This window comes from Numida meleagris, chromosome 12 (genome assembly GCF_002078875.1).
Source record: "Numida meleagris isolate 19003 breed g44 Domestic line chromosome 12, NumMel1.0, whole genome shotgun sequence".
Lineage (NCBI taxonomy): Eukaryota > Metazoa > Chordata > Aves > Galliformes > Numididae > Numida > Numida meleagris.
The window spans coordinates 1,154,949-1,175,529 of record NC_034420.1 but is presented as its reverse complement, the minus strand read 5'-3'; positions in this window follow the sequence as shown (position 1 = coordinate 1,175,529).

Below are 20,581 nucleotides of genomic sequence, written 5' to 3'. Positions count from 1 at the left end.
GGGGCAGCAGTGGGGCAGCTCAGCTCAGTGCCACCCTCAGCCCCTTCTGCTCAGTCTGAGTGTGTTCCCATCGCAGCACGACACAGGCTCTGTGCTGAGGCTTTCTGCTGGGGGGGTTAAAATGGCAAAAAGTACATAAATGGGGGGGTAGGAATATATATATATATGTGTGTGTGTGTTATACATATACATAGGATAGTTTCTGTATTTGGTGGGAACTATGTGAAAAGTGCTGGGTTTTCCTAAGCCTTTCCCTAAAGATTGTGAATGTAAGGCAGTAAGGAAAAATCATATATTTAGTGGGGATCAAAGGGAGAGGCAGCCAGGAGAGCTTGGGAGAAAACCAGGCTGCTCCTGAAGTGTTTGGGGTGGGTGTTTGGGCTGTAGGGACCTTTCCATGAGGTCTGGCTGGGGTCTGCTCGTGCTGGAGCATCGCTCCTCCTGGGTCTGTGAGGCGCCAGAGGGTGCTCGTGCACCGCAGTGCAAAGCTGTCCTCTCCCTCAGCCATTTTAAATCAAATGTTTTTCTCTCCTGCAGTCTCCATTTTATGTTCCTGATGCAGAAAATAAAACAGGATTTGGAGGAGGAGGGGGGAGTGGGGGGGTGGGAGGTGCCTAAGCAAAGCCCAGGGCTGGGTGTCCAGGCATAGGGCAGTGTGAGGGGGTCCTGTGGGGAGATGCTGGAAGCGGGCTCTGCAGGGATGCTCTGCTGCATCCCCCTGCCAGCCCCAAGCCCTCCCAGTGCTGTTTCAGAGTGCTGCTGTGGCATCACTTTTTGGCCCTCATCTCTGCATTCAGCTGGGCACATCCCCATTAGCCCTATGGGATCTGCAGGGCTGCCCCTGCCCGGCTTCCCCCGAGTGGGACTTCTCTCTTTCCTTGCTCAGGATGCTGAGCTCTATTCTTGTCCCTTTTCCTTCCTGCCCATGCACGCCGGGTGGGATGTCGTCCCAGGTTTGTTACCAGCTCATCACCTTTCCCAGCTGCGTGGAGAGCCCCAGGAGAGCTGCCAGCACGCCATAGCTGAGTGCTTGTTGTCAGTGCCTCTGTTTGTAGGAGCTGCCCTTATCTTACTCATCGCTGCGCAGGGTGGGGGGGGGGGGGGGGGGGGGGGGGGGAGGCAGGCAGGCATTCCTCAATCCAGGATATGAAGCAAGCTCTGCAATCGTCTCCAAAAAGAGAACATTGCTGGGGCAGGCCCAAAGGGCAGGTCCTCACCCCTGCGGGTACGTGAGCAGCAATGGCAGCTGGTGTCACGGTGTGCAGCTGACCTCAAGCAGGTAACACAGCCAGGTAACACAGCCAGGTAACACAACAGCTCCTTTCCACATCAGTCTGCCCACTCCTCACTGGTGAGCCCCACTTGCTCTCGGCCCTGGGCCCAGTTTATCCTCAAGCCCTTTCATCCCCTGTGATTCTCTTTCTGCTCGCAATGTGACTTTGCAGCTTAATGGAGCTTTTTGTTCTGCTTTTACCCGACCGCTTTTTTTATCTTTCTTTCCTTCCCACAGCCGTGCACAAAGAGGCTTCTCAGGAAGATAATAAACATCCTAAGAGCCGCTGCGGCTTCTGGAGACACTTACATCAGTGTCTTTTCCTTTAAATATCCTGTGCTGAAACGGCCTTTGCTTGTGATCTCGTGCATGCCCACACAGCCGAAAATAGGTCAGTGGTTGTGTGCCGGCAGCGCCATGCTGTCTGCTGGGGAGCATCCCTGGGAGGAGGCAGGGGCTCTCACTGGCTCTGGGGGGATGCTCGGGCTCCTGTCAGGAAATGTGGAAGGGAGAGCACCTGTGGAGCCCAACCCGATGTCTGAGAGCATTGTCCAAATGCCCCTTGTGCTCTGGTAGTTCGGGGCTGTGCCCGCTGCCCTGGGAGCCTGCTCCATGCCCACCGACCCCTAACCCCTCCGTGACCCTCCCCATCCCGCTCCCTGGTGACACAGCACCAGGTCCCTCTCTGTTCCTCCATATGTGGCGGGTGGTGCTCCTGGGAGCAGCCTAAGCGACACAGGGCAAACTCCAGGGGCTGTGATGGCGTTGGGCATTCCAGCACTGAGCCTGCAAACCTGCCCCCTGGAACGCTCCCACCCCTACCTCAGGCACTGCTGCACTAAGCCTTTGTCACTGCGTCCCACCAAGGGTGATGTGCAGCTGGATATTGTCACCTTGGCCTGAGCTCTCTGCTTTAATTAATTAACCTCGGCTCTGACCGAGGTTATGGTGCTCTGTGGGGGTGTCAGGATGATGCCTGCAAGCACCAGGGAGGGGCTCTCTGGCCTCTCCCCACCCTGCTGTCAATGCTTTTTGTTGCACGGAGCAGCTGAAGCTTTGTTACTTGTTGCTGGCAGGGGTCTGCTCAGCTGCTGTGTGAGAAAAAGCTGGAGGTTACCGAGGGATGTGCTCGTGCAGCAGCATTTATCTGAGGCCCCAGCACCCACAGAGAGCAAAGACCACGAGTGCGGAGAGGATCAGCCCCTTCCCCTGGCAGCAAAGTTGTGTTTGTCACTGTTCTGTTCTCCACGTGGTGTCCCACTCCACCTCTCCCTCGGTCCTCTGGCGTTGCACAAAGGCTGATGGATGACGCAGGGGCTGAGTGCACGCAGCTTTGTCCTGTGGGTTTGCTGCTGGTGGCTGCACCCACTGTCAAAGCACGCTGTTTGGGGGGCAACTAAAGGGAGGTAAATGGAACATTTTCCCCAGGGGCCGTGTGGGAAGAGATGGGTGTTCTCTTGGGAGCAGCAAGGAGCCCCTGGGTGCTTTCCCTGAGGTGGCTGTTGGGTCTCTGCAGGTCTCGTTCCGTCTCCCCGTTGTCACTCATTAGGCTAATGGCTCTGATTGGAGCAGGCTTTGGTCGGGTGCTGGTGGCTGCAGTGCCCCATGATGCTGCGTGCTGCCCATCACCGGGCGGTGTTTGTTGTTTTAAATGCCTTTGGTCTCCCAGTGTTATCTATGGAGTGATGTGGGCCCTGCAATGGGATCCCAGCCCCGGAGCAACGAGAGCTGCCCTCACTGTGGGGCTGTACAGCACCAGGGAGGGGCTCGGAGGTGCAAGGAGCTCTGCAGGGCACAGCTCTGCCTGGGTAGAAGCAGTTCTTTCTCCTCTTCTTAGTCAGTACCCAAACAGGCTGCCTCTGGTCCCACAGGGGAGGAAGCTGTATCCTCTGTCCTAGGTACCCAGCAAGTCTGGGTGAGCCCATTTGGGTCCGGATGCATTTAAAGGTCTAAGCAATATGAAAGGTGCTTATTTAGTCAGTACGAGCTTCTGTAAAGTGCTCACTTGGGTTCAGCCCTGCTCCTTAATTGTAATAGTAATAGGTAAGCAATGAATGAGGAGGTGGGAGTTCCCTCCCTGCCATCCCCCAGCATCCTGAGAGGACCTGGGAAGTTTTGGGGCTGCCTGCATAGGAAAAAACTGGATGCTTGAAATGCAAAGGAATCTGCCCTGTAAAACTCCAGGAGGGTAAGTCATGCTTTCCTGCCACATGTAAAGCCAAAAATAAAACAACGCCAGTTGTGCAATGCTGGTAGTCACACTGGATCACGGGGCTGTTTTTCCTCTCTGCAGTGCGATAACTCTTCCAGCTGTCGGCTCTGACAGCCTCCTCGACCAAAACCCTCGCTTTTTTGCCAGCCCTGCTTGCTGCTGAGTGCCAGGCAGTCACAGGAGGACGGGCTGCAGGGGGTTAAGGCTGTGACCTGGATGAGAGCGCTGCCCCTTCTCGCAAACAGCGACGTGGAAATAAATCTGACCTTGTTCCCGACGCCAGAACCTTTGTAATGCTGGAGAAGTAGGGAAGGACGAAATGCCTCAGGCACGCTCAGCTCTGCGCTGCTGCTGCTTTGGGCCATGGGGTTTTTTGTTTGTTTCTAAACTCATCGATTGGATCAGCGCGCTCCGAGCCGGGATGGAGTCAGGCCTTCCCCTGTATCCCCAGCGGCCCATAAACAGTTCTGCTATCCATCAGCCCCCCCCCCCCCGTGCTCCTCCTGTGCTGCCAGCTCTGAGCGTCCCAGTGCCTGCCCTCTGCCCCTGCTCCCCAGCTGCTGCACGGCCTGACAGCCCCTCCTGCCCGTGGCAGCGTGCACTATTTGCTCTGAGGCCGTTTCCTTTAGCCAAGGATGAGATCTGAACTCAGAACTCCGGAGGCATGGCGCAGCTGTTTACAGAACCCTTCTGCTTGCTGTCACGAGTCGGGAAGCGTCACGAGTAACGAGCAGTTGTTTGTCTGCCGTGTGGGAGCTGGGAGTCCAAAAAGCAGAGGGCTGCTGGGCTGCATCAGCGCCTGCAGTGCTGCCAGGGCAGCATCCCTCAGCTGCTGTTACACGGCTCTGCGTTGTTCTCCTGCTGCTCCCTGTGCTTGTGGCCATGTCGCACCCCAGCTCAGATCAGCAGGAAACACCATTCTGCTTTGTCTGAAGCCTGCGGGACCACAGGCACCGCTTTAATGCTTCGTGTTTGACCTGGCAGCAGAGCAAAGGGAGGGATTTGGGGCTGCCCGTGCTCATCCTGCACCTACAGAGTCACCTGCTTCTCTCCAACTTGGGTGTAATTTTGGCTTGGTAGGGAGAGCTGTGGCCTCCAACTGGCTCCTGATGTAGCAGGGGTGAGTCTGGGGGGGGGTGGGGGGTGCTGCCCCAGGAAGGGCTGTGGGACCCTGCAGAAATCCACCAGACCTGCAGAGACTGGCTCTGTGCAGGGAGAGTGCTTCGCCCTGGGATGAGTGTCCTGTTTGATGCGGTGATGAACACCTCCTGTGTCATGTGTATGTGATGCTGCACCGCCCTGCTCTCAGGGCTGCTGCTTCTCATCCCCTGTCACCGCTGCAGAGCCCCAGTAGCAGGTTTCGGGGACACACACCGTGCCTATCCAGGCTGGAAGTTACAGCTCCAGCAGCAGCTCTGAGCCCCACTGGTGCTGGAGCACTTCCCCCTGTGGGCCTGCAGCACTTCATCCATGCCCACCCCCATCCTGGTGTCTGAAGCCAGGATTCAGGTGCAGGCTGCTCCAAACATCCAGCTCGGGCTTGCTGCTCATCCGTGGGTGCTGGAAGAGGCTGCGCAGCCCCGTGCCTTATTTCAGCCCCTTTGCAAAGGAAAGATCTCCTACAAAACAGCCGGATCCGACGTCTGGAAGGAAGGATGCCCATTGTTTTTTCCCTGCGCTAAAAGCTGAGTCAGCACCGGGGCGGAAGGAACGTGGGAGCAGCAGGATGCAGCACGCCGCCGCGTCCTTCCTGCGGGCAGGGCGGCAGCAGGGGGTGGTCTGCCTGCATCTGGGCAGCGCGGTGTTTTTTGGGGGTACCCCCGGAGTCCTGGAGGCAGCTGCAGGGTCACAACCGCGCTCTTGCTTGGAGCAAGTGTTTGAGGAATGGGCTTCTCTATTTTTTTTATTGTCTTCTTTTATCGCGGTGTCTGAGGGCTTGTCGTGTAAGCACAACCAAGGGGTGGACTCTGCCTGAGGAATGTGACGTTCCGAACATTCTGGCTGTGATGAATGTGGGGAATAATGGCAGTATCCTTCTGCTTTTAGGAAGGAAGTTGTGTGGAAGCATCAGGGAGGAGCAGAGGCAGCGTGGAAGAGAAGAGGATACCGCGTGCAAGGCGGGTGAAAGAGGAGGCAGGGGAGGAATGCAGGGAGGAGAGCAGCTGCTGGAGGTGAATGCAGCCATAGGATGGAGCTGGGTGCATGAGACAGCAGAAGAGTCGGGCTGGATGCAAAGCTATGCCAATAACGTGCAGAAAATAGGAGTGGGGTTGGATTCCTTGGGATGGAGGCTGGGGAGACCAGGGGTATGGCTGTGCTTCGCTGAGAGGATGGAGCCCAAGAGCAGCAACTGGAGGGAGCCTGCAGAGCTCTGAGGTGCTGGGCATCACCGTACTCCCCTCTCCATCCATGTGCAGACTGAGAACCCTGGCCAAACTTGAGGGCCTTCTTAAGCGGCCCCTCCTCTAAATGAAGTGCAGCAACTCACACTACACACCAAAAGCTGCGTGGCCAACTGCGCGGCCATTCGGTGCTGCAGTCCCTTGCTCCATCTCCTCCTTTGCTATTTGGGAGGCCTGGTGGGTATCAGCCCCCCCTCCCCGCTTTCCAAACAGTCATGCTGTGCTCTGCTCCGCTCATGCAGGCGTCTGGCATCAGACTGCTCTATTCCAGCCACATCAGTTTCAGATTTCATTGCAAACGCATTTAAATGGTGGAGGGGGGGGGGGAGAAGGAAGGGTAGAGGTCAGAGGCAGCCTTTGAGCTTTCCCAGAGCTGCTGCGTGAGCCTAGGGGCACCCAAACCAGATGCAGCTCCCTGGGATAGCCGTGCAGGGTGCTGCTGACCACACTGTGCAGCCGCAGGCTCGGATTCCTCATTCCTCACCTTCCTGTGCCCCTCCCTGGGCTAAGCTGGGCTGTGCAGCAGCAGCACCACGGCCGTACACCTTTCCTGGGAGCTGTTCACTCAGGATGCCCGTGAGCTCACGGCTGCATGCCCCTGACGGGTGCTGCAGCGGGGAGCTGGCAGCCCAACCTGGGCAGCACGCAGCGACAAGTGACCCCTCCCAGCTCCACCAGCAGCGGTGGCTCCTCTGAATGCAAAGGCCACGCTCATCCCAGCAGGTTAACTCGGCTGCGTGTGCCCCGTGCTGTCCCCGCTGCGTGCGCTTTCTCACTTCCTCCGCTCCCTGCTACCAGAGCCGTTCTTTGTTTGCAACATCTGGTCTCAATTATGGTCCCTCTCCCTTGATTTCCTGTGTCTCTGGGTTTCCTGAAGCACATCCCCTCCTCCCGGCAGCGCTGCGCTCCGGGAGCTGTCACATTCCTCCCCTCCTCCCGCAGCTCCAGGAACAAAGTGGTCCCGATCTTGGCCGTGATAAGCAATGCTGAGCCCTGGGGTGCGTTCACCCTTAGTGGTGGGCCCAGCCCCTGCCTGGGGGTGCAGGCACTGCAGCTTCGGGGTGCCCAAAATCTCAGGTTGTTTAAGAGGAGGGGGAGATGGAAATGGTTAAGATGGTTAAAACATACAAATGCACAAGCTAATGATTTCCACCCCCTTGCTGGCGTGTTTCAGCCTTCGGAAGGGGGTCTGGCTAGCAGCTGTGCCAGCAATCACAATTGGAGCTCAGAGTATTTTCGTACTGTGTCAGCTTTCATCCGTGGCCCCTTCGGGTTCCCCTGGCTCCTGCAGATGCCAGAGCTCCAGGGCTCCTGCTGCTGCTGTCCAGGCGAATGCTTTCCCTCCCGCGCCGAGCAATGCAGTGAAATGATGAGGGGATGGAGGAGGTACTGCTTCCCCTGCCTGATTCCTCCTGCCTATCCCTCCCCAGGCAGCAGGGAGGCTCTCTCCCAGGTTCCCAGTGACTCAGCAGCATTTGCAAAACAGAAGAGAAAAATTACCATTTCCATACCTCTGCACTGGAGAGCGCAGGGGGGATGGACACTGGGACAGCTCAGGGCTTCACGTGGGGAATATAAATATCTGTGGCCGAGCAGCCCTGGACCCAACTTTAGATACAGAAGCTCATGCATTTATTAAGGAACCAGCTCTTGTATCTAAGGATGCTAAAGCCTGGCAACAGATGTAAGGGACTGGGTTATTTCTGTAGTTGTGGTTTGAGCTTCCCTTGGAGAGGCGGTGTTCACTCTTGCCCAGACTAACTCCCCCAAAGCAGGAACTCCTCACCATCCTCTGATGCTAGGGTCCTGCTTGCCTGCTATTCAGACAGCTCCCTCTGTGTTTCCAGGTTAAACCTAGCACTGCTTTTCTGACTGTAGCAGGAACACATCTGTGGAGCTCTGCATTGGGAACATCACCTTCAGCGATTTTGTGCAGCACCTCCCTGACTTCCAGCAGCTTTTTCCTGGTGCCTTTCCTTACTGCGAGCAGTGGTGGAAGCATGGAGAGGAAAGGATCCAAATTCTTGTCTCAGGATGCTTACAAGTCCTTCAGCAGTGTGAAAGTGGAGATGAGAAAGCGAAACCCAAAGGTGAGGTGGGGACTCCAAATTTGCAGTGTCCCAGCATCCTCCCCCTACTCTGCTTTGTGGCGTAGGCTGAGTTCAGACTGAAGCCCCCCCTGGACCCATGTCCTGTGTCATCCTCAGAGACCCCCTTCAGCAGCCCAGACCCTCCAAGTTCATAAGCACTTGGGTCAGGAGCCAGAAAGCTGTGCTCAGTGCCAAGGTACTGCTGCTGTCACACAGCCCTGCTCTCCAAACTTTATGTTAGCTCCTATGGGTGAATTCGGACTGGTTTGCTCTGCAGGGAGCATCCCTGCCAGCTGTAAGGGGCAGAGCCACAATGATCAGTGTCTACGCGAGGAGTCCCCTGGCCCTGGAGAATTTGGGGTAGGAACCTGGGGGCTGGGCAGCGTGGCAGCCCCCCCTCCATCATCCCACGTCCGGGGCTGGCAGCCGACTCTCTCCCCCTGGTTCTCCCTCATTGCTCACCAGCCCCTATCCCCCCAGATCCCTGTTTTTGGGGTGCTGGGGGCCTCCACCCGAGCTGGGGAAACGCGGTGCTGTGCCGGCAGATGGCAGCCAGCGCAGGCAGCCAGGAAGGCTCACGCAGATGTTAAATGGGATTTTATAGCTCTGGGTTTCATCAGGAGCTGTTGTCTTGGAAACAGAAATCTGCAGAGCGCTCATGCGTTCGGCATTAACTGCTTCGGTGCCTCGCTGATGGCTGCGGGGGGGAGCTGCCCTGATTGTGCGTGCAGGCGCAGGGGGGAAGGGGCACGCACAAAGCCGGGCCTGCACGCTGGGGGTGATGGGGGGGGGGGGGGGGCACAGGAACCCTTCCTCTCTCTCTGATGTAGGGCAGCAAGGAGAAGATCCTATCAAAGCGATTTGTGCTGGAGATGGTGGGATTAAAGGGCTGCCAGCTTCAGCCTCGGAAAGGCAGCAGGAACATGTCTTTTTTAGGACTGGGTTTTAAGTGGCCTTTTCACATCTCTTGGAGCAGAAGGCTGAGATCTGGGGGGGGGGAGGATGCATGGGCTCCATTCGCCGCCCAGAGCCCTGGACCACAACGCCGCACCCACGCCTTGTCCCGCTGCATCTCATCCCTCCTGGTCCCAGACCCTGCGGGTTCCACCGTGCTCCGGTGCTGTGTGCCTGGACGCGAGGGGGCACCGCGGCTTCACTGCGGCTGGGCTGGGGGCAGCGCATGTGCCACCACCGCACATGGGATCCCGCGGGGTGACAGCTCTGTTGCTGGGGAAGGAGAGCAGCTGAGGCCGAGCTAATCTCCTTAGCGGGCTGAGCACCGTCGGGGGAGAGAAAGGGAGATTAGAGAGCAGGGGATGGCATTAGCGACCGCGACGCCAGTTGGAGAGGAGCACTGAGACAAGAGAGCCGGGTGCGGAGGGAGAGCGCCCGGGGAGATCAGCCCAGGAGCCTCGGGGGCTTCAAACGGCAGCAAATAACCCAACAGCTGGGTTCTCCCAGGGAGAGCAGTGCTTTAGAAAACACGCCAAAAATCCTGGCTGAGCCGCCCACCCACCCCCCAGCCCCCGCTGCTTCTCAGGGAGGAAGGTGTTGCCAGGCAGTCTGGTCCTAATCCATCCCCTCCTGACCATTCCGTCCCCTCCCAGCCCTTCCATCCCCATCAGAGTGCATGGGGAGGGAAGAGCCAACCAGCTGGGTTTTGCCCTGCGCCTGCCAGACGCCAGGAGCAGGACGTGGAATATTTGTTGTCCCTCTCCCTGCTACAAAACGTGCTCTTTTGTGCCGAGAAACGGGGCGTGAGGCTGTCATTCAGAAGGTCTGTCAGAGGGTTTGGATGCTGGGGTCTGCTCCCTGTTCCTGCCACATGGATTTCACAGGGCCCTGTGAGTGCCGTGCAGATGACAATGACAGTCGAGTGGCTGCATCGCTGGGAGCTGGCTGGGGTCAGCGCAGACACAACGGGGCCGTGGGACAGGCAGGTGCTGCTCACAGTGCTGCCTGATGCTGGGCATTTTGGGAATGGCTCAGGAAGGGGAAACACTGCCCATGTAAACTGCTTGGTGTTTGTTCCTAGCAGCTGTCAAGGAAACCATGGCACAGTTCAGATACCCGGCCGGTATTGCTGCAGTTGCTGACGTGTTGCATCCTTTTAATCCATTTCCAAAATAGCTTCTCCATTACTCCATTAGCACTGGCTTATGCATCACTCAGTTCTCCTGTGTGCTGGCATCTGTCCTGCCCAGCAACATGGACCAGGGCTTCAGAGCTTGTCTTCCAGGCAGAGGAGGTAGAACCAGAGGTTTTGGATGAATGAGTCTGGGCAAGACAGGACTGTTGTGTATTCACATAAAGGTGGAAAGAGCCAAGGTCATAGCAGGGTATGCAGAGGTACACCCTGGTGCCAGGAGCTATGGGAGGAGACAGAAGGAAGAAGCTGGTGCCATGCAGCAGAAGGAAAAGAAATCAAAAGGGTTTGGAAAAGAGTCGACGTGGAAGCAGGCTCAGAAATGGCAGGGTTTGAGGAGAACAGCGTGGAAGAGATGGCTGCAGTCAGCACGGCTTGTGCGCTGCTGAAAGTGAGGGGGATTCCTGGTAACAGGCCACGCTCCATGAAAAAGAAAGCCAAGAAAATGAGGACCTAGAAAAGCAGAAATGAGGACACGTGGTGCCAGATCTGTGCCACAGCACGGTCTGCCAGCTGGTCACCAAGCAGAGGAGTGGGGGAGGGAGGTCTCCAAGGCGAGCCTTTGGAAAATGGAAATGAGAGCAGAGATGTAGGAGAGAAAGCTACGACTTCCCTGTCTCAAAAACAGGAGGAGCACTGGGAGAAATGCTCAGTTCCCTTCTAGCAGCCTATAGTGGCAGTGAGATGCGTGCTCTTCTTTCACATGTGGCAAGGATTTAAAGGTACAGAGGGTCCTGTAGGATGGCAGGGAGTGATGGGGACAGATGCTGTCAGGAGGGGAAAACGTGAGGCTGGTGGAGATGGCTGCAAAGTGGGAGAAGGGTGTTTGAGCCTCACAGGCTTGGTTTCTTGAGGTCTCAGCAGCAGGTAGACATCGTTAAAATGCTGACGGGGCTCAGCAGTGGGATCCCATGGCTGGCATGTGGCTGGTGTCACCGTGCAGCCATCCTCCTGGTGCCTCCATTCTTCTTCCAGTGGTTGGACTGTGGCTGTCACCATGGCACCGTGTGTCCTGCCGGCTGCTTGGCGCTGCCATGCCCTGTGCCCTGTGTCCTGTGTCCCTGTGTCCCTCTGCTCAGCTCGGTTTGCTCCTCAGCCCGCTATGCACTTTGCAGGCTGCCGGCAGGAAGCTCTCCTGCTGTTGCCAGCCCCTGGGGTGATGCTCGCCTCCTCGCAGCTGCTTCAGACCCTGCTTCCCCTTGGCGGGGACTATTTCCCTTTGCACACCTGCACAAACAAGGCTCACGGCCTCCAGCCTGCAGCTCAGCTGCTGCTTCGTTCCTGGGCGGGATGAGGAGCGAAGGCACCGGGCTATCAGCAGGACTTGCTGCTGTGAGAGCTTCTTTGCTGCACTAACCGGGCTGCAGGGGCCAGCAGAGCGCACTTAACACCGATGGAGGGGTGGGATGGGTCCCAGGCGCTCTGTGTGCCAAAGGACGTCCTTCTGTCCTTCAGCTGCTCACTGCACTTTCCCCTTTTTTTTGGTCTGCTCAAAGCTGATCACAGCACGAGTGCTTCAGACTGCAGCACCTGCATGGTCCCAAGCCTTAACCAGCTCTGGCATTGTCACTGGGTGCAATGGAAAGTGTTTGGGGGATGCTGGGTGCTGGGCAGGGGCTGCCCCTCACATCCCTTTCCCCACAACCCCCATCTGGTGCCTTGCAGTCCCCAGGAGTTCATAGAACCACAGAATCAGACTATTCCAAGTTGGAAGGGACCCATAGGGATCGCTGAGTCCAGCTCCAACACCACCCAAAACTCAAACCCTATGTCTGAGGGTATTGTTCAAACACCCCTTGAAATCCGACAGCTCAGGGCTGTGCCCACTGCCCCGGGCAGCCTGTTCCATGCCCACCTCCCTCTGGTGCAGAACCTTTCCCTAACCCAGGGACCCGCTCTGGGCTGAACAAACCCCAGGGGCCTCAGCTTCTCACCTGGGAGATGAGGGAAAGGCTGTGGGGTTAGTCTACCTAGAATTTCATAAAGCCTTTGACTCTGCCTCCCACAGCATTCTCCTTCAGGAGCTGCAGCCCATGTCTTGGACTGGTACACTCTTCACTGGGTACAGAACCAGAGAGTGGTGATGGATGGAGTTACACCCAGCTGGCGTCTGGTCACGAGTGGTGTTCCTCGGGTCGGTGCTAGGGCCTGTCCTGTTCAATATCTTTATTGATGATCTGGACAAGGGCATTGAGAGCACCCTCAGTAAGTTTGCAGACGACACCAAGCTGGCAGGAAGTGTTGATCTGTCTAGGGGTAGCAAGGCCCTACAGAGGGATCTGGTCAGGTGGGATCACTGGGCTAAGGCCAGCGGGATGAAGTTCAACAAGACCAAGTGCCGGGTCCTGCACTTCAGCCACAACAGCCCCATGCAGCGCTACAGGCTTGGGGCAGAGTGGCTGAAAGCTGCTTGGAGGAAAGGGATCTGGGGATGGCCATCCCCCAGGAGCACCCCCAGCAAGACACATCACACCCTGCCTCATCACAGCCACAAGATCAGCCCATCAGCGCCCATTTCTGCCTCCCGCTGCCCAAGCAGCTGTGCTCATTCACAACCTCATAAGTTCTGTGAAGGAATGGAAGTGCCTCCAGGCTCTGCTCCGTGCCTTAAAGGCCTCATTGTGGCGAGCGGGGTCAGCAGAAGGGGATTGCTGGAGCCGGCCCATTGACGGGGTGCGCACACAAAGGCTCAGTGTCCCCAGCCTGGTGCTGGGATTGTCCTCCCAGCCCAGCCCAGCCCAGCCCAGTGATTCAGAGCTGTGGTTGCAGTGACTCAGCCTCTCTCCTCTCCTGTCACCCCGACGTCACGCACGGCCCATCTGCTCCCCACGGCACCGCAAAGAGAATGCGGAAAATCAATCGCGGATCCATCCCGCCCCAACCCGTCCTCCTCCAAGGGGACGGAGCAGTGCAAAGCACAGTCCAGCCTTGCCTCGCTGCTTAGTGCTGCCAACCCCAAACTGAGCCAGGGGAGCAGGGTGCAGCCTTCCCCATGGTGCAGCTATACCGTGCAAAAACCAGTGCATCCTGCGGGCAGAGGCGGCTGTTCCCAACTCTTCCCAAAAGGTTTGGCCAGAGCTACCGTAATCTTGAATCAGGTCAGCTGGGGGTGAACAAACCTGTGGCTTTGGGCATGAGTTTCCAGGCACCTGCTCCTCAGCCCTGCCATGTATTTCTGTTAATAGGATCACAGAATAGTGTGAGTTGGAAGAGTCCCTTCAAGGCCATCCAGTCCAACTCGCTGCAGTGAACAGGGTCACCCACAGCTCCATCAGATGCTCAGAGCCCCATCCAGCCTGACCTTGGGTGTCTCCATGCACAGGATATCTGCCACCTGTCTGGGCACCCTGTGCCAGTTCCTCACCACTCTTACTGTAAAAAACTTCTTCCTCATATCCAGTCTAAATCTCCTCTCCTTCAGGTTGAAACCCTTGTCCTGTCACAGCAGACCCTGCTACAGAATCTGTCCCCTTCCTTCTTACAGCTCCCCCTGTTGTCCAGCTGCTGATGACGAGGTGTAGGGAACCAGCTGGGGAAGCCCACTTGGATTTCCAGAGGAACACCTCCTAAATAAGTTCCCCTGGGATGGGGTGGGAGGTCCTTACACAGCTGTTAGCCCACTATTCACAAGGACACCTATTCTGTTTTTTGGTTGGTCCTATGTGGAGCCAGGAGTTGGACTCGATGATCCTTGTGGGTCCCTTCCAACTTGGTGTATTCTATGATTCCATTCAGCAGGCCAAAGAAAAGAAGTGAAACACACTGAGAAGATGGTGAGTGAATCGTAGGAATATTTCAAATAATATCTGAGCAGGAACACAGGGGCTGGGGAAGGACCTCACCCACAGCTTACAGGGTACCAAAGGAGTTGTCCTGCTGCCTTGCCTTTCCCTTTGACTGATGGTGATGCTCCAAGCTGACCACTGCCACCTGGGGCAAAACTTCACGGGGTGTCTGTGCCAGTGTCAGCTGAGTGCCCTGTGGTGGCTAAAAGCCCCATGTGAGATGTAGGAATCCCTGGGAAAGGAAGGAGAGGAAGGAGAAGCAATCAGAGCATGGCACAGCAGTGGCTTTTTTTAGTCTTAAATGTACTGTGTGCCTGCATCTTGGATGCTGCCTGCAGTGCTGGTTCCTCTGCCCGAGGGGCGACATAATGAGCTGGAAAAGTGCAGCAAGGATGGCTGGGTAGACCTGGGAGTGCTTAATGCAGAAGAGAAACACAAAGGATCTGTATGAAATCATTCACTGGAGGTGTTTGTGTGTCTGCCACAGACACTCTGAGGCATGAATGAGGCGAGGAGGAGAAGGCTTAAATGCAAAGCTGTAATTTCACAGCACTCCTCCATACAGGATGCTGGGGATGTTTACAGGTTACATGGCTCAAAAAAGAAACTGAGTACATTTATGGAAGGAAAAGGTGGGAGGATGCGAGAAAACTCATTGCTAGGGAAAGAAGAAGATGTTGGAGGTGGGGAGGGAGGATTTGAGACCTGCCAGGAGAGGATGCAGGAGAGCAGCAATGCTCTGTGTTGTGCTGGGGAGAGGAGGCTGTGAGGGAGGGGAAGCTATGCCAAAGGGAGGATGGAGACAAGAAGCCCATTGAGCACAGGAGGCTGCTTGCACAGCCCTCGCTGCGCTGCGGTCCAGCTGCTGGGACATCTCTTCCCCTGTCCTCTGCTGGAGCCCCGAGGGGATCAGCACACAAAGCCTGGCAGCTGTGAAAGCTGCCTGTGTTTTCTGCACAGACCCAGTGCTTGGTCCCTACTCGATGCTGATAGGAGAGCAGTGTCCCTCCGCGCAGGGTGCAGGTGCACCCAGTACCCAGAAGTGCCCGCACTGTGCAGGGGACGTTGTGCTAGCAGGCACGGAAAGGAGGTGGTAAATAGGGGGCTTTGGAGCCTGCTGGTTTGCCTGGTGGCTGCTTTCCTCTGCCGCTGTCCCATGTGATGCACGGTGCCAGGGCTGCTCTCCCATCTCTGTGCCCCTGTAGTGCAGGGAGGAGTTGCTGGGTTCACAATAGTTGATCAGCAGGCTCTCTGAAAGGCCTTTAAACCTATTGCCTGCCCCCTCTGTGTCGTTTTGCACGACTGCTCTCAGTATTTCTGGAATCTGCTTGACAAATTGTTAATGAAAGGTTTTCAGCCCTGCAAGAGTTAATTCCTTGTGTCGGTGCAGCAGTTCAGCAGCTGCTTTATATTCCTGAGCGCTCCCTTCCCTTACACCACCCCCTCCCAAATGCAAGGCTGCGTCTTCCTTGCTTGGTGTCTGCATGTAGGTTTTACATGCCCGCTGTGTTCTGCCAGCCCTGATGCCATGGTGTCCTCACTGTGGGCCACCAGCCTTGTCCCAGCCATGGGAGCTCTGTGGGGCCCACAAACCTTACGTGGGGAAGCATTCCCAAAATTTCATCTCGCGTTTTCCTTTGTTCCTGGAATCACAGAATCATAGCATCGTGTCAAAGCCATACTGAAGTCCAGAGAGATGGCATCAGTGACTCTTCCCTGGTCCACTGGTGCAGTTTCACCGCTGCAGGTCACTGCGTTGGTCAGGTAAAATAGATCAGTCAGTCCCACCATATTGGCACTGACAGCCCCAAGCAGGACTTACACTTCACCCCTTGGAGGTTTGCTTCCACTGAACACAGTGTCTATGCTGTGGTGAGAACTTCTTCCTTCCCACTAGCAACTGCTCCAGAGGATGGTGGGCTTGAGCACAGCTGATCTGACGGGGTTTCCCTCCACTGTTTCTAAGAATTCCTTCTCTTGCAGCAAATGGAAAGCAACTTCTGGCTTCCATGCCGTGGAAGGATGCTGCCTTGTCTCCAGAACCAAGAAAGATGCGCGAGAGCAGAGAGAAGATGAGAGGGAGGCATCCTTGAGGAGAGCACGGGGATCGCCAGCTGCTCGAGTTGGGCACTGCATCTGGATGAAGGCAGAGGGCAGCCGGACCCCACGAGTTTCCAGGAAGCCCCTTGCTCTCGGGGCTGTTTGTGCCACGTTTCACGTTCCAGCTCCCACTGTTGCTTTCGTTCAACATATTTGCAGCGATGAAGTCATGGAGTGATCTGTAACGGCCCCACGTCATCCGGGCCTGGCTGCTGTCGCGCCCAAGAGCGTGAATGTTCCACTCTGTGCCATGGGGCTTGGCGGGCGCGTGCGGAGCGGGGTCACGGGCCGAGCAGCGCGGTGACTCAGGCTGCCATGGGAGAGCCAGGGCACTGGGCTGCCCTCCCAGCGTGGGGCTGCGGTGCTGCTCTGATTCCGGGTCATGCCTTTTCGTTTTCATCCATCTGCGCTACGCAAGGGAAAAGCTAACTCAGGTTTTGCGTTGCTCTGGGTATTGCTGGGACTCATTATCCCATTATGGGCTGGAAACTGGAACAAAAGTCGGGGAGAGCGTTGGGTCAGCCCGTACAGGGGCTGGTGTTTTTTTGTGTGTGTGCAGGGCGTGATGCCTGCTTGCAGCTTCGCTTTGTGCTTAGTATCTCTGTCCCATCCCAGGTGCTCAGCTCTGGCAATGTAAAGCCGGCAGTGCATGAAGCAGAGATACTAACAGCTCGGGAGTGGCCTGCAATGCTGAGAGCCCCCTGGGAAGAGATAATTGCCAGTGTAAATGAGGTCTGTGCGTGGAAGAGAGAAAGGCTGACTGCAGGGTGGGGGGCTCAGCCTGGAGGAGCAGAGGGGCAGGGTGTTGCCAAGCAGAGGGTGCTGGTAGCGTTGTGCTCGGGGCTGGGTGCTCCAGGGATCTACCAGGAGCGAAGCTTGGCCCTGCTCCTTCTCCAGGGGGGGAATGAGGGATTAAAAAGAGTGGTGGCACAACTCAGGCATCCATCCATCCATCCCCCTGTTTCCTTCGTACTTGTGGAGCTGGGGGCCATGTCACTGTCACACCAGGCTGGTGGCAGGGAGGGGTCTCCTTTGCACAGCCAAATGCCTGTGGCTGCATTCCACAGCTCCAGAAAGCTGCACAACGAGGGAGAGATCAGAATATGCGAGCTGGAGCCTTGCCCAAAGTCTTTTGTTTTCTCGTAATGGTTCCCTTTAATTTAAAGCTGTTTTTCGTGTCTCTGCAGCTGCTGAGAAGCAATGCTTTTGTAGCACTGTGATATCATGACAGCTTGTAAGGACAAGAGATGGAAAAATAAACCTTATTTTTGGTATTAAAAATGTGATCTTGGCTGTTTGTGCCTCCACATCATAACCCTGGTGCAGAGACCAGCCTAGAGCTTGTGGCACAGAGCTGCAGGGACCTGGTCCATGTGGGAGGGATGCTGTTCTCTGTGCAGAAAACCCCCACTGGCAAAACTGCCGTGGGCCCTGTAAGCCCAAGAACCCTGCATGGGGGGACAAAAAATGCTTGCCTTGATGCACACCCCCCCTCGGGATAACCTGGACCCCTTGGACATGGCCCTGGACACACGGCTCAAACTTTTCTTGTCCCCACAGTGTCCGTGTGGCAGCGTGGTCCTGTCTAGGCTGGATCTCAGTGAGTGTAGAGGCTGACCCAGCCAGGAATCAGCTCCCTGCTGGGAGATGCTCCTGCTTTGTCCAGATGGTCATGTTAGATGGGCAAATGCCTTGCCATGTGCTGGTGTCCCTGGCTTGTTGTCACATGAACGCTTTGTCCTTGCCCTTGTTCTGCATGTGGGCCAGGAACCAATGGCACAAGGCTGTGTCCTGTGAGGGACAGCCACCCCAGGGCCATCCCTTGGCACACTTGACGGATGCTCCAGCCCTTCCCGCTGCCACCAGCATATCCCCAGCCCTCCCTTTCCTCTGCTCATGAGGACACAGCCGCCAGCTGTCCCCACCCTGTCCCCAGCTCCCTTGCTGCCTGGCGTGTCCCCACTGCTGCAGCAGGAGGGATGAGCCACATGCTGCAGGCATGGGCACAGGGGACTGCCGGGATAATTTTAAAACGAGGACAGAGACCTGATTATCGCCCCAGTTTGGCTTAATTCTCTTTAGATTGTTTTGTTTTATTTTTTTCCTAAGGACCCTTTTGATTAGCTCGGCAGTGACAGGCTGCTAATTGGGGAGCATGACGCCCCGAAGCGAGATACTGGAGGTGGGAGCAGCGTGTCCTCGGGTTCCTGGCAGCTCACATGCAAAACTGGGATGAAACAGCTGTGCTAAGATGCCTCTCTGACCTGGAGCTGGAGCAGAGGAGCTGGAGGGGCTCAGAGGAAAGCCAGGCTGGGAGGTGGGAGGCTCATTTTTAAAGTTGCTGATGGTGCTCAGTGCCAGTGCCCCGAAGCTCTGCTCCAGAGACTGAGTCAGGGGCAGCAGGGAGAGGTGCCAGGGTTGGTCCATAGGACTGTACAATGGAGACAGGTTCCACTTTTTGGCAACGCAAAGCAGCCTCCAGCATCACTTAGTGGTCTCCAAACCCTTTTCATCACACACAGCTGTCAATAAAAGATTTGTGAGCATATACACACACCCAGTATAAACATATTTATTATTTATGTATGTGTACTGCTGTGTATATTGTGTATATCGTAAAGCACAAGACAAAAGAGCTTGTGTCCCCAGGGAGAGGACAAGGACACCCCATGTGTCCCATGTCATGCAGGAGAGGAGGGGAAGCCCCACAGAAGCTGCTTAACACCAGCAAGTCCCTCTCATAGCATTGTATGGTTCCTCTTGTCTTGGCAGCCATAGACTATGAGAAGGAGAATTCTATTCTGGCTCCCATCACTGGGCTAAAGCTGTAAAGATGGGTGGATGGATGGATGGATGGATGGATGGATGGATGGATGGATGGATGGATGGATGGATGGATGGATGGATGGATGGATGGATGGATGGATGGATGGGTGGATGGGTGGATGGGTGGATGGGTGGATAGGTGGATGGATAGGTGGATGGATGGATAGATGGACAGATAGATACATAGCTAGATAGCTAGATAGCTAGATAGCTAGATAGCTAGATAGCTAGATAGCTAGATAGCTAGATAGCTAGATAGCTAGATAGATAGATAGATAGATAGATAGATAGATAGATAGATAGATAGATAGATAGATAGATAGATAGGATGGATAGATGGACAGATAAATGGATAGAGGGATGGGCAGATGGATGGATAGATGGACAGATGGACAAATGGATGAACAGATAGATGGATGGATGGAGAGATAGATATAGACAGGTAGATTGACGGATGGATAGATAGCTAGATAGATGGATAGACGGATAGATAGGTGGATGGACATCTAGAGGAACAGATGGGTAGATGGATAGATGGACAGACGGATGGACGGATGGATAGATAGATAGATAGATAGATAGATAGATAGATAGATAGATAGATAGATAGATGGGTAGACAGACAGATGGATGGACGGATGGATGAATGCATAGCTGGATGTACGGATGGAGAGATAGATCAATAGACGGATGGATAGATGTATGGGTGGATGGATAGATGAACAGATGGATAAACAGATAGACGGATAGATAGATGGATGGATAGATAGATGGGCAGGTGAATGGATAGATTGACAGATGGACAGATAGATGAATGGATAAATGTATGGATGGAGAGATAGATATATGAATAGATGGATAGATAAATGGGCAGACAGATGGATAGATGGACAGATAGGTGAGCAGATGGATAGATAGATACGTACATAGATAGATGATAGATGGATGGATAGATCAATAGACAGATCAATAGACGGATAGATAGAAAGGTAGTTGACGGATCACAAAGTGGATTTGCAGAGCAGGAAGAGATGCAGTGGAGCTTTAAATGCCTGTCCTTTCCTGAGCATGCGAGGCTATAAACGGAGCCACCTTATTCAGGGGTGATAAAACCTCCTGGGGGTGATGAAAGGCACTGCTACGGGACGGGGGTCTGCTCTGGGGGTCAGCAGGACCCAGAGGGACCCAACCACACCCAGCCTGCGGGCGATGTCCGAAACCTCTTTTTTTTTTTTTTTTTGGTAGGGTTTTTCTTCGTGTGTGATTTTTTTTTCTGTGTGTGGTTGGTTTTTTTTTATTATTATTGCTGTGGGTTTGTGGGTTTTTTTTTTCTTTTTTCTTTTTTTTTTCCACCGAGCTTTTATGTTTTTCCCCCCTTTTTGTGAAGGGGGGCTCACCCACGGCCGCAATCAGGGAGGAGGAGGAAGAGGAGGAGGAGGAAGAGGAGGAGGAAGGCTCGCAGCCTCCAAGCTCCGTCCCCGCAGCAGGCTCTTCACCCCCCCACCCTTCACCACCTCCTCCATTTGCGAACCCCACGTCCCCACGGCAATGAGCCCCGAGTGCCTTCGCTTCATCAGCGCTAATTACCCGGGGTCGCTGTGCCCGTACTGAGCCCTTCTCCTCCCCGCTGACACATCGCCCTTAGGAAAATCCCAATTACGTGCGTCAGAACAGGGCTGCCCCCGCGGCGGCGCGTTCCGGGGGGAGGGAGGGGTCCAGGCGAGGTGGGGGAGGGGTGCAGTAGGAT